Raw genomic sequence first — 13,240 nt, 5'->3', positions numbered from 1 at the left:
AATTGTACGTACATCTGCATATATGTTCTGAAAGTGCAAATATACTGTACATTTTATATAGTAAATGTACTTTAAAAAAAATGAAATAAATGTTATTTGTTGTTATTGTCAAAATACTTAAAATAATGTTTTGGGTTGTTAATGTATAGTTCATATCTGTAATTTTACAGGATTTTGCAAGTTATTTAAAAAACATGATAATTACTATAAAACATTAATTATTTCCTGTAAAATTAGGATCTTTTTTTACAGTGTATAGAATGTCTCAGTTCAAATCTTCCAGACGGTTTGAGAAGTACAGTAGGCTATGCTGCAGGACACACGCCGGTTAGAATAGTCTATTCTGCACATGTGCCGAATAGACCGGGTGACGACAATACCTATTGACGCAGCAACCACTGTAAGTTATATTCTTGTTTAATTAGACTTCTCTGTTTCATTTATTCTACTCTGTATAATTGTTCTGTAGTTATTGTAGCTAAAACGGCGCTTTTGAGAGATTTTAAATCTCAGATCTGCTCACGTGAACCTGTTACACAGGTCTCAGTAGGCACTCAAGCCTGCATTACAATAGGCAGGGCCTCTCAGCTGTCGCCCATCAGCTGTAGAGAGTTAACTAATTAAAGGGGCGTGGCCCCAAAGCTGTGAGAACTCAGCAATCAGGCGTCCATTTTAGGTAGCTCTTTCCTGGAGCGTCAGACAGGCTAAGACTGACAAAGACATTGGAGTCCTGCTGGAGTAAGACTGACAAAGACATTGGAGTCCTGCTGGAGTAAGACTGACAAAGACATTGGAGTCCTGCTGGAGTCACGAGGGTGGCAAAGATTAGGCAAATCCTACTCTGATTGAGCTAAGTATCGCTGGTGTCTTATTTTATTTTATTTAGCTTTCTAGCCCCTCATGCTATAATCATGTGTATTTTCTCCATTCCTGTTCATGTGTCTTCTCGCAATTATCACTGGCCCTGTGTATCTCCTAATCGCTATAACCGGCCTGCTGTCGTCTATCCCACGTGCTCCACTGAGATCCAACATCTAGTTTCAGGTGGCCTGTGGAACTGCCAGTCAGCTGTTCCTAAGGCTGACTTCATCTCTGGCTACGCCTCCCTGCAGACCCTGGATTTCCTTGCTCTCACTGAAACCTGGATTACTCCATTCAACACATCCACCCCAGCAGCTCTCTCCACAGCATATTCCTTTTCCCATACACCCAGACCCACTGGCAGAGGAGGTGGCACTGGTCTCCTGCTCTCTCCGAAATGGAGCTTTTCCCTCTTCGAGCTACCTAACTGCACTCCTTCCACCTTTGAATTCCATGCTGTCACAGTAACCCATCCTATACAATTAACCATTGTTGTTCTCTACCGTCCACCAGGCGCCTTGGGGGACTTCTTGGAGGAATTAGATAATCTCCTCTCACACATCCCTGAAACTGGCCCTCCCGCTGTACTTCTCGTAGACTTCAACCTCCAGACGGGGAAGATAGACGAACTAACATCTCTGTTAACCGCCTTTGCTTTCTCACTGTCTCCATCCCCACCAACTCATAAAGCTGGCAATGTCCTTGATCTCATATTCTCAAGGAACTGCACTACTTCTAACCTCTCTGTAAACCCGCTCCACACATCTGATCACTTCTTCATTTCATTCTCTCTACCCCTTTCCAAAAATAACAAACTAATCTCTTCTCATCCTGCACCTGTCCGCCGTAACCTCCGTTCCCTCTCCCCCTCTACCTTTGCCTCATCGGTGCTCTCAGCCCTCCCTTCCTCTGACTCGTTCCAACTCCTGCCTCCAAACTCTGCTACAGAAACTCTCCTCTCTACTCTCTCATCCTCTCTGGACTCTCTCTGTCCTCTCACATCTTGGCAGGCTCGTCAGTCCCCTCCTGCTCCCTGGCTAAATGACGCACTGCGTGCTAATAGAACCGTCCTTAGGGCAGCAGAGCGGAAACGGTGGAAATCCAAACACCGCGACGACCTCCTAACCTATCAGGCTCTCCTCTCCTCTTTCTCTGCTTCGATCTCTCAAGCAAAAAGCACTTTCTTTCAAGATAAGATCCAATCTTCCTATTCCAATCCTAAAAAACTATTTTCCATCTTCTCCACCCTCTTGGACCCTCCCAAAGCCCCTCCCCCCTCCTCACTTCTGTCAAGCGACTTTGTTAACCACTTTGAAAAAAAGGTTGATGCTATTCGCTCTTCTTTTTCTGACTCACCTTTACTCACCGCTGGGTCACCAGACTTTCCTTCCACCCGCACACTAACCTCCTTTTCCCCTCTCTCGCCAAGTGAGGTTCTTACCCTCATTACCTCTGCCCGCCCTACCACCTGTCCTCTGGACCCTATCCCTTCAAACCTCCTTCAGACTATCGCTCCTGATATTCTACCATTTCTCACCCATTTCATCAACACTTCTCTAACTTCTGGTCACTTTCCAAACAGTCTCAAGGAGGCAAGAGTAAACCCTCACCTAAAGAAACCCACTCTCAACCCGTCTGATGTTATAAACTACAGGCCTGTCTCTCTCCTCCCGTTCCTGTCTAAAACACTTGAACGCGCTGTCTTTAAACAACTCTCCTGTTATCTCCATCAGAACAACCTTCTGGATCCGCACCAGTCTGGTTTCAAGGCAGGTCACTCCACAGAATCTGCCCTCCTTGCTGTCACTGAGGAACTGCACACTGCTAAAGCAGCCTCCCTATCCTCTGTCATCATCCTTTTGGACCTGTCTGCGGCATTCGACACGGTGAATCATCAGATCCTCCTTCGCACTCTCCAAGAACTTGGAGTTTCAGGCTCTGCACTTTCCTTCATCACCTCATACCTCAAAGACCGCACCTACAGGGTTACTTGGAGAGGGTCGGAGTCCGACCCTTGTCAATTAACTACAGGGGTCCCTCAGGGCTCTGTTCTCGGTCCCCTCCTCTTCTCCTTGTACACAAACTCGCTTGGATCTGTCATTAGCCCGCATGGTTTTTCATACCACTGCTACGCTGACGACACCCAATTAATTCTGTCCTTTCCCCGCTCAGAGACCCAGGTCATCGCACGCATCTCTGCTTGTCTAGCTGACATCTCTCAGTGGATGTCTGCTCATCACCTCAAGCTCAACCTTGACAAGACTGAACTGCTTTTCCTTCCGGGAAAAGATTGTCCCACTCTTGACCTAACAATCAACATCGGCACCTCTGTTGTTTCCCCGACTCAGACTGCAAGGAATCTGGGTGTGATCCTAGATAACAACCTGTCCTTGACTGCAAACATCGCTGCTACAACCCGCTGCTGCAGATACACGCTTTACAACATCAGGAGGATACGTCCCCAGCTGACCCAGAAAGCCACACAGGTTCTGGTCCAGGCTCTCGTCAGCTCACGCCTAGACTACTGCAACTCCCTCCTGGCTGGTCTACCTGCATGTGCCATCCGACCTCTGCAGCTCATCCAGAATGCAGCGGCTCGTCTGGTCTTCAACCTTCCTAAATTCTCCCACACCACGCCGCTCCTCCGCTCCCTCCACTGGCTTCCGGTAACTGCTAGAATCCACTTCAAGACAATGGTACTTGCGTACCATGCTGCGAATGGATCTGGCCCTTCCTACATCCAGGACATGGTTAAACCGTACACCCCAGCACGTGCACTACGCTCTGCATCAACCAAACGGCTCGCTGCACCCTCGCTGCGAAGGGGACCCAAGTTCCCATCAGCAAAAACACGTGGGTTTGCTATCCTGGCTCCAAAATGGTGGAATGAGCTCCCCATTGACATCAGGACAGCAGATAGCTTACACACCTTCCGGCGCAGACTGAAAACTCATCTCTTTCGACTCCACTTCGAGCGATAGAACTATTAACAAAGCACTTATATACTAATAAAGGACTGGCTTATCTAAAGCCAGTTGAGTAGCACTTGAAATGTTTTTGCTCTATGAAACCTGATGTACTTATATGATTCTGTTTTCTTAAAGTTTGTATTTTGTTGGTCGAACGCACTTATTGTACGTCGCTTTGGATAAAAGCGTCAGCTAAATGCAATGTAATGTTTGAATGGTGATGTACACAGTGATAGGTGTTAAGGACTAACGTTTATAATAAATACATTTGTATTGATTTTAAGATCTTTTCATAGTTCATACAATCATACGTATTGGGATCATTTGTATTAATGTGGACCGGAGGGTGACCAGCATGAGTTTCACTTTCATTTTTTATTTCAATTCCAACTTTGGTCATGAAGAATATGTTTCTCTGTAGTCCACGTTCATAAAGCAAAGCAACAGCATCAGAGCACGGTGCAGAGTCTCTAGATGAGTCCGTCGTTCTTATTAAACATCCATGTTGTAGTCCGCTGTATAGAAAACTTTAGTTTCCATAGTTTCCCCAGACGCACAAAATGACGTCGGCTAGCACATGATAAACACGTCGGATAGTGAAAGTGCATTCGGATTCTCTAAAGTACCGCAGTCTCTTCTCCTAAGTCCTTTTGAATTCTCCTATCCACTATCCCTTAACCCCGTGACGTTTCACTCAGAGGTCAAGGAATAGGAGATAGGGTTAGAACTTAGGAGCTGATTTTTAAACTATCCGACCGCAACCCGAGGATACACTGATGGTTCCTCCACGGCTCCTCCGCGGATGCATTTCCGGGAACGGTGGAGGCGTGACGCACGGCCGGACTTATCTCAGCCAATGACAGCTCTGCATGCATCCCCCTGGATATTATTTTAGAAACTGCTCTCATTGCGTCACAATGTTTCCAGAGAGAACAGCTGTAAGGTCCGTGCAGAAAGCAGAGCAGTGTGTAAAATATATATCACTCACTCAGTATAACAGGCCTACTCTCTTTATTTGCTTTAGTTTAGTAGATAACTGCAAACAAAGAGTGGATATTTTTCTAAGACCATTTAGTGCTTCACATAATAAAATACACAACGGCTGTAGCCTGATATGCTTTAGCCAGTTAAGCCCGAAGGTCCCCCCAGTGGACCCCTCCCACAGTTTTGTTTCTCTCACATGTCTCAGGGCTTCTTAACATTTATGAAACTATTAATGTTTCATACCCTTTAAAAGGTAAGAAACTTCGCTAACTGACAATAAGAACAATTGTTAGTTAAAAAAAACACAAGAGTAATACCAAGCCTTTGAATTAGCATTGAGCGAAACAATGCTAACTAATGCTAACGCTTTTTTACACACAACACACGGTAGAAATGCCCTTATTACTATCTTAACTGCACAAACAAGATATACGATTTAAAGCTGAGACTCCACAGATTCCACACATGTAATGTCATCACTGTCCGACCTCGAATTCCTGGAGCTATCAGCCAGAAAAGATAAAGTAAACAACATCCGGTTCCAAAAATATTATAATAATTACGTCTTACCTTTTTTGATTTGTGATCAAAAGTTGTGTTCAACGGAATAAAAACGCATCTCAAGGTTAATACAATGTCTTTGTGTCACGTAGAATGTTTTACTGATAATCAATCATCATAGTTATGGCAATATACTCGGTATAAAGTATTGCCGTCCAGGCTTGCACTTTCAGATATGCTTCGTTTGCTTCTCTATTACGTCCGCTATGGTAATATTAAGTAGATTTGGGAACTGCCCATCGATTCTATTGGTTCTGATAGTTGAGAAAAAGGTGTAAATCACACGAATCGACCAATGGGTTCCAGAGATATGGTCCTGCGTAAAGTATAAAGAATGCCAGCCAGCGTAACAATATTACGCAGCCGACTTCATTTATTGTTTACAACGTAACAAGCAGGAAATGCAGCAGGACCCAGAGCGCACGGAGCACAGAGCGGACAGCAGATAACGGAATTGCAGTTGTATTGCTTATAGATTGCTTATAACATTTCAAAGGGGACACAGCCCCATTGGATATTAATCTATGGATTAACTACATCATCGTTTTTATCGTTTTAATGCCATTGAAGACCAGTTTAGACCAGACAACGAGGAAGGTAAGTCATTGTTAGCCTAGTGCATGTTAGCACCACTTGTTTTGATGTACGTTTTTGTTGATAACGTCGCGAGTTTGTATTTTTCAGTGTTGAGGTGGGCACCGTTAGATTCTGTGTCTCCTTGCGATCATAAACAATGTGTTGGATGTGAAGCTAGGATAAGTAATAAGGGAGCGAGGAGTGATTTTCGGTGCAGTAATAGGTTAGCATTTTTCGCTCGGGGCTAATTCAGAGGATAACGGAGTGTTATATTATGTTATATAATATGTTATTTATTATTTTATTTATTTTTTCACAACAGTTGTATTTGGATGGAATGAATACCTATAGTGATAATCAGTGGCGTGCACAGACATTTATAGGGGCAGGTGCTCAAGAGAAGAAAAAAAAGGGCACCTTCTGAGTTGTCATGGCGGTCGCGCCGAAATTGTGCGCAAACATTTGCCGGATAATGGCGGATTTTGTTAGTTTCTTTTCGGTTTTTGGTTACTTTATTTCGGTTTTAGGGTTATGTTATTTAATTCTTATTTTACTGATTTATTATCAAAACATAATTATTTTAACATTTATTTGTATTATTCTAAATGACTTAGGGGGGTCCAATCTGAAGCTAGGGGGGGACTAACCCCCCCCCCCCCCCCCGGATTGACGCCCCTGGTGGAACCGCCGCTGCCTTAGTAGTGTGAGATTTATTAAAGGCACATCTAGTATCTCGTAATTGCGTATATATTTATTTCAATAACCATATGCTGTCTGATGCAGATGCCTATCTAAATCAAATCAAATAGTAGGCTTACTAGCTTCTACACGCTAAAGCAACTGTAGTCAGGGATGCAAACTCATCAGGTATGAAAAAGGTGACAAGGATCCGAGCCCCCCGACCCCACGGAATATCGGCTTTAAAATTAGGAATAACAGAGGATTTTAGCAGTCAGAACAACTAAAGCAGCAGGTAATAATAACAGAAACGCCAAAGAGTTACATCTAATAGAAATATATAAAAGCATTTATTTTAATTGTGTAGCAGTCAGTTTATAATTTTGGCAGCACTGTTGAGCATTTTGAAAATGTATTTTCATGCCTCTTAGTATTTTTATAATACCTTTCTACTTTCACTTGAGGAACATTTTGAATGCAGGACTTTTACTGTAACAGAGTATTCCTACACTCTGGTACTTCTACTTTTACTCAAGTACAAGATCTGAGTAGCCTACTTCTACTTTTACTCAAGTACAAGATCTGAGTACTTCTACTTTTATTAAGTACAAGATCTGAGTACTTCTACTAAAGTACAAGATCTGAGTACTTCTACTTTTACTCTAGTAGCCTACAATCTCTATACTTATACCACCTCTGTTTATAGCCTATGAAAAAAACTATTAGAAAACGAAGGCTAAAGCTAACGTTAGCAGATAGTGACAATGATATTGCGACAGAAAAACTTTTCAGTTCACATCACGCTCTGCCGCTCTGCTCTGAACGGCCCGTTCTAACAGCTGTTCACCAGCGGCTCATTCTGTGCCACAGTGACTCCGCACAGTTAACGAACACACCCTAGATAATGTAGCTGACCCTCATCCCGGAGCAGCAGAGTTCAGCCGGCCCGACAGGCAAGAAGACTCAAGCACACAGCTCGCGCTTCATATATTAAAAAATAACACCATGTGCATCATGATGGCACATAACAGCTCGCGACCGCAGATTATTTCGGCGATTAGATAAAATGTAAATTATATTTGACGCAACTTTAGTTACATTTCCATGACTTTTCCAAAACTTTGGGAAAAATATTGTTATTGACTTTTCCAGGTTTTCAATGACCGTACGAACCCTGTATAGTTTAGTTTGGCATCTGATTTAGGGGATTAAACAATACACTCGTTGTATTTGTTACCTGGTGGTTACTTACTTGGTCGTCACTAGGGCACTTTTAATCGTGTTGCTGCGTGCTGCTGCACCACACACCCGCCGTGGCCTGTCTGACTGTCAGCTCTGCGCGCTGCGCGTTCACGTTGAGAGCAGGGAAGGGAGGGGCTGCAGCCAGGGCACGTACGGGAGTGCCGCGGGGCACGTGTGGGGATGTCTGACAAAATTACAACGCGCATTTGGGGCATTGTTGTATATATTAGAAGCTTTTAATCCAGAATTGATCGATGTTACCATGAGCCACATACAGTAGACTGTAAAAAAATAAAAAATAAACTGTAAAAAACAAACTTTCAAAAAGGGCACATTGCTGTCAAGAGGGCAAAACGGGCAGGTGCTCAAGCACTACCTAGAGTCTGTGTGCACGTCTCTGGTGATAATTCAAAGTAATAAAATGATTTTTACAGTGAAAAAGTTCAAATGGAACCGATGGTTCCCAAATTACCCAGAGGTGAGTCCGCTTGGACTTTATTTATCTCTCTAAAAAGGTCAAATGTCACTTGTTTTGCATCAATCTTGATACAGGGTACTTATATGTTATAGTTTGGATTCCTAAAGCTTTTAGTCTACTAACCCATCATGCAAGGGTAGTTTTCACTATAAGTAAAGGTTTTTTTTTAGGTGGACATTAGAATTTACATGTTTTTACTATGTTCCATCTGAATTTACTTTAAAATAAAAACATCTATATTGATTCTGACACTTCTACATCCAACTCACAGATGTAACCTTGCTTTGAGAAAAATAATTATTAATTTACCCCTTTTAGAAGTGAAGATATATCATTTGTTGTGTTAGTGGCATTTTCGAGCCTGAAACCTGAAAAACAGGCTCAGGGCTTAACTGGTTAGGAGCTGTAGGTGTGTGTAGGTGTGTGTTGTACAGTGCGTAGATGCGGCGGACAGACGGGTCTCAGTTGGTTTGGTGTCCTCTGCTTACTTTTAATACTTGTAAATACAACTTTTGGCCCGTAATTTCAATTCCCCATTTCAGCGACCAGAGAGAGGGGGGGGGGGATATATCCAGTCTCTGATTGTGTTACGTTATTATGAGAGTGCTCTCATACTTTAAAATGTATATATTTTAGGGCTGTCAGTCGATTAAAATATTTAATCGCGATTAATCGCATGATTGTCCATAGTTAATCGCGATTAATCGCAAATTAATCGCACATTTTTTATCTGTTCTAAATGTACCTTAGAGGAATATTTTTCAAGTTTTTAATACTCTTATCAACATATGAGTGGACAAATATGCTTTATGCTAATGTTGGTTTCATTTGAACAATGACAAATATTCTCATGAATATTAAACACAACAACCTCTGAACATTACAAATATTCGCCTCAATTCAACCTGGAACCTCTCTCATACAATACAAAGTGTGTGTGTGTGTGTGTGTGTGTGTGTGTGTGTGTGTGTGTGTGTGTGTGTGTGTGTGATGGATCGTTGGAGCTATGTGCAACTCAAGGCATATGCTCGAACGGGAGCTGCAATCATGTTGCGCACTATCCGTGCTGAGTGTGCTGACTTTTCGTACAATGTCCCACTGTCTGGCTTCCTGCATAAAGTCAAGTGCTCGGCGCAGTTGTGGCGAAATGTCGCTCCTCTGTTTTCATTTAAACAGCTCCATATCCGTTAGCGCAGCTAGCTAGCACCAGATGCTAACAACAACAATGCACGTAAGGTCTCTCTCTCGCTCGCTCGGGCCACACATACACACACCCTCCCAACAGCCAGTCGGTGCCTGCCGGTGAGTGTGGAAGTGTGGTCTGCCACAAGCGGGCGGCAGGAGCGGGGCTGTCAGCATCAGCTTGTAGATGGTATTTTAAACTCGATGCGCTCTGAAACTACGGGGCGGCCGAGGAAAAAAAATACACATGCGTTAATCGCGTTAAAATAATTAGTGGTGTTAATTTTTTTTGCGTTAACACGTTATTAACGCGTTAACTTGACAGCCCTAATATATTTATATAAATATATTTGTGTGTGTGTGTCTCCGCATCTGTAGCCTGTTATTGTCTCATTATACCGCACTCTCAATGAATTCAAAGTAAATATGTGGGGTAACAATGTTCAGCTGATCTAACAGAGATTATAAAATACAGCGCTATGACAAAACCCTCGACAGCTGATGCAACTGTTGCCACGTAATAATGAACGGACGTCGCTTTAATATGACCGCTCAGAGGAGAGGAGTTCTCATTTCTTTAAGCGTCTGCTGCTTCCCCTCCTCTCTCCTCGGTTCCCCTCCTCGGTCCTCTGCTCTTATCTCCTGTGGGCGGGACTAAAGAGGTTTCTCAATACTCAAATTTCGACTCCTATCCTCGAGACTTGGTGCCGCCCATAGGAGATGCGAGCGGAGGACTGGGGAGGGGAACCGAGGAGAGAGGAGGGGAAGCAGCAGGCGCTTAGAGAAATGAGAACTCCTCTCCTCTGAGCGGTCATTTTAAAGAGACGTCCATTAATGATGACAGGAGGCACAGCAGCCTCTGTCTGATGGACAGATGTGTTCATGACGACTTATATATTTACTTTTAATTCATTGACAGTGCGGCAGTAGCGGCGCTAGGGGGTGGCTACTTGGGCTCAAGCCCCGGATATTTTCTGAAAAGCCCCGGATGTTTCACTTAAAAAAAATTAAAACTTATTTTTTTTTTTTTTTTAAACGTCTCGGGAGTAATGTGCAGTACCGGAGTCCACCAGAGAGGCAGCCACTGTGGGACATTAGTCTGCGTACTGCGTCGCCTGCCCTGAAGAAGAAGTGATCCTTATAGTGCCTGACGAGTTTTAAGCTAATAGCCTATACAGTTATGGATATTAGAACGTTATTGTCATCGAAGCAGGCGCCACAAGCTGCAGCAGCAGCAATATCAGCAGCTGACAACAATGTCATCACCAGCAGTCAATAAATGGATGATGTTTCAGGTTTGTGAATCTAATGGTGATATCTGCACTCTGGCTGACTGAGTAAGAAGTGAAAAAGAGTGATGTAACGTTAATGTTATAGCTAGTAAACATGGAGTAACCACACTAAGTATACCCTTATATGTTAGTATGTATACAGAACATGACTAAAAATTATCCTAAGATGTAACGTTAACCCTTCATACCTCAGTCTACTTTTAAGACCCTAAAATAACGTATTCCAATTTGTATTTTGTTTTCGCGCGTGGAATTATACCGGCTCTCGTTTCAGTACACATAACAACAGAACTGACAGGCAACCCTCTGAATCAGACTCCGATTGGCTGTGACTGCATCCACTCAGAGTGTCCGATTCAGAAACGTGACTCTTACACTCTTTACGTCACAAACAAAGATGGTGGATGAGAATAGATCTATAAAACGATAAGCAATGCGCCAGAATCAAGGTGAGACTATCCGCATCCTTTAAAACTCTACGCACATTCGTTTCACCTTAATAAGTAAACGACTATTTGAGTGAGCTAAGGCATTAGTTTGCTTCATTAAAGGGTGTTAATGAGTGTTCTCCAGTGCCTTTTGTCCGCTTTAAGGTGTTATTAAGGTAGGGTTAATGTTGCTCTCAAAGTGCACCAGATTGATGCTTTCAACTTCAATATTTAAAAAAAAATCTTCCCGGGGGAGCATGCCCCCGGACCCCCCAAGAGGAGGCGACGACCAGGGTGCGAACTGGAGGGGAGCAGGGGGAGCTATAGCTCCCCTAGTGGTGACATGAGCTCCCCTGGGAACATGGTTTGTGAAATTTGGGGGGAGCTCTCTAAAATACTGATATGATGACCAAATAATTTCCATTTTGGGCATGTTTTTTTTTTTTCAAAGGTGTAAAATAAGTGAAATCAAATTATATTAAGAGTTTATGATTCATGAAAAAAGTGTCGCCTGCTTGCACACTGCCCGCAGCTCCACCCACTACCCACTCACTCACAAGCTCGTTTAGTTAGCACTGCATGTTTACCAGGCATTGTTGCTGCTGCTGATATGTCGAAAAGAAAAAAACAACTTACCTTGGGCAATTTCTTTTAAAAGACGGCCAAACAACCTGATCAAGAAGACCAACCGAATGTAGCTGGTGGTAGCACATCGTACGTTGTGACTGCTGCTACAACAGAACCGAGAGAGGAGGGAGCTAACGTCAGTGCTAGTGCTAACTTGACAGCTAACATTAATTTAGGGGCTGAAGAGCATAGGCGGCGCGTGAGGCTCAGGTTTGGGAAGGCTAAATAACTTTTTCATCTTACGCTTGCCCTGCCTCCGGCGTCTATAGAAAAGAGATCAACTCAGTGAAAGCACCGCCTGTTGACCGATCAGAGCTCAGTGTGCGGAGTTTAAATCTATCAAGTCATATTACAGGAAAAAGGAAATGCAGTTTAAACTGCCGTATGCAGAGAAGACGCCGACGTGTCGCACTTATCATTCATATCACACTGACATCACATCATCAATCAGATCATCGATATCAAAATATTTCCTTATCTGAGTCAGCTTCTCGAGCCGTATCTGGCCGTGCAACACTTAAGTTACATTGTCACCAGAGATGGGGTCGTTACTAAAAAAAAGTAATATATTACACTACTTCGTTACTCTCTACATAAAGTAACTCGTTACTTTACTCGCAGGGCCGGCCCGCCCCTCCCTACAGGCAGATCACGCAGACTGCTAAAGTTTCAAATGTTCTCTTTAGTTCAGTTTCCATTGTCGCATACGACTGATCCAGATCCTGAATGTTTTCCTATCTGACCATGGCTGTCCTCTGTCTCCTGCTATCTGTATATTTTGCGCAGTCTATCTCTGCTCACGCTGTTGCGTCGGCGTGTTCTCCTGCGTGTTGGCCATGTGTTGCACTAGAACCAGACACCGCAAAGACTTCAGCCGAGCACGTACGAACTGCGCATGCGTGAGTGGCAATAACTCTCCTTACCAGCAGGTGGCGGTAGTGTGTATTCGTCATTCAAAACAGGCAACAACCGGAAAACAGAGAAGAAGAACAGACGCGATATAAACAAACAACAAATAGCTGTGCGTTAGCTTCACCTTAGCATGTGTTCTTTGCAGGTGTTTGTTGAGGTTTGATTATGACTGATTTTAGTAAGTAACGCGTGTCGGGGCAATGTTAGTAACTGTAGTGTGATTACTGAATTATCAAAGTAGCACGTTACACTACTCCGTTACCGACAAAAGTAATATTATTACAGTAACGCGTTACTTTGTAAAAATATTGTTTTCGCTTTTTTGAAATTCGCGGTTCTTTGCTGTTTTTTTTTTAAACGACTTCCTGTTCATCTGAAATCCGTCTCACACAACATACTGAAATCCTTCTCACACAACATACTGAAATCCCCCTCACACAACATACTGAA

This window comes from Gymnodraco acuticeps, unplaced genomic scaffold (assembly GCF_902827175.1).
Source record: "Gymnodraco acuticeps unplaced genomic scaffold, fGymAcu1.1, whole genome shotgun sequence".
Taxonomy (NCBI): domain Eukaryota; kingdom Metazoa; phylum Chordata; class Actinopteri; order Perciformes; family Bathydraconidae; genus Gymnodraco; species Gymnodraco acuticeps.
The sequence above is the reverse complement of the archived record's forward strand: the minus strand, read 5'-3'. Positions refer to the sequence as shown.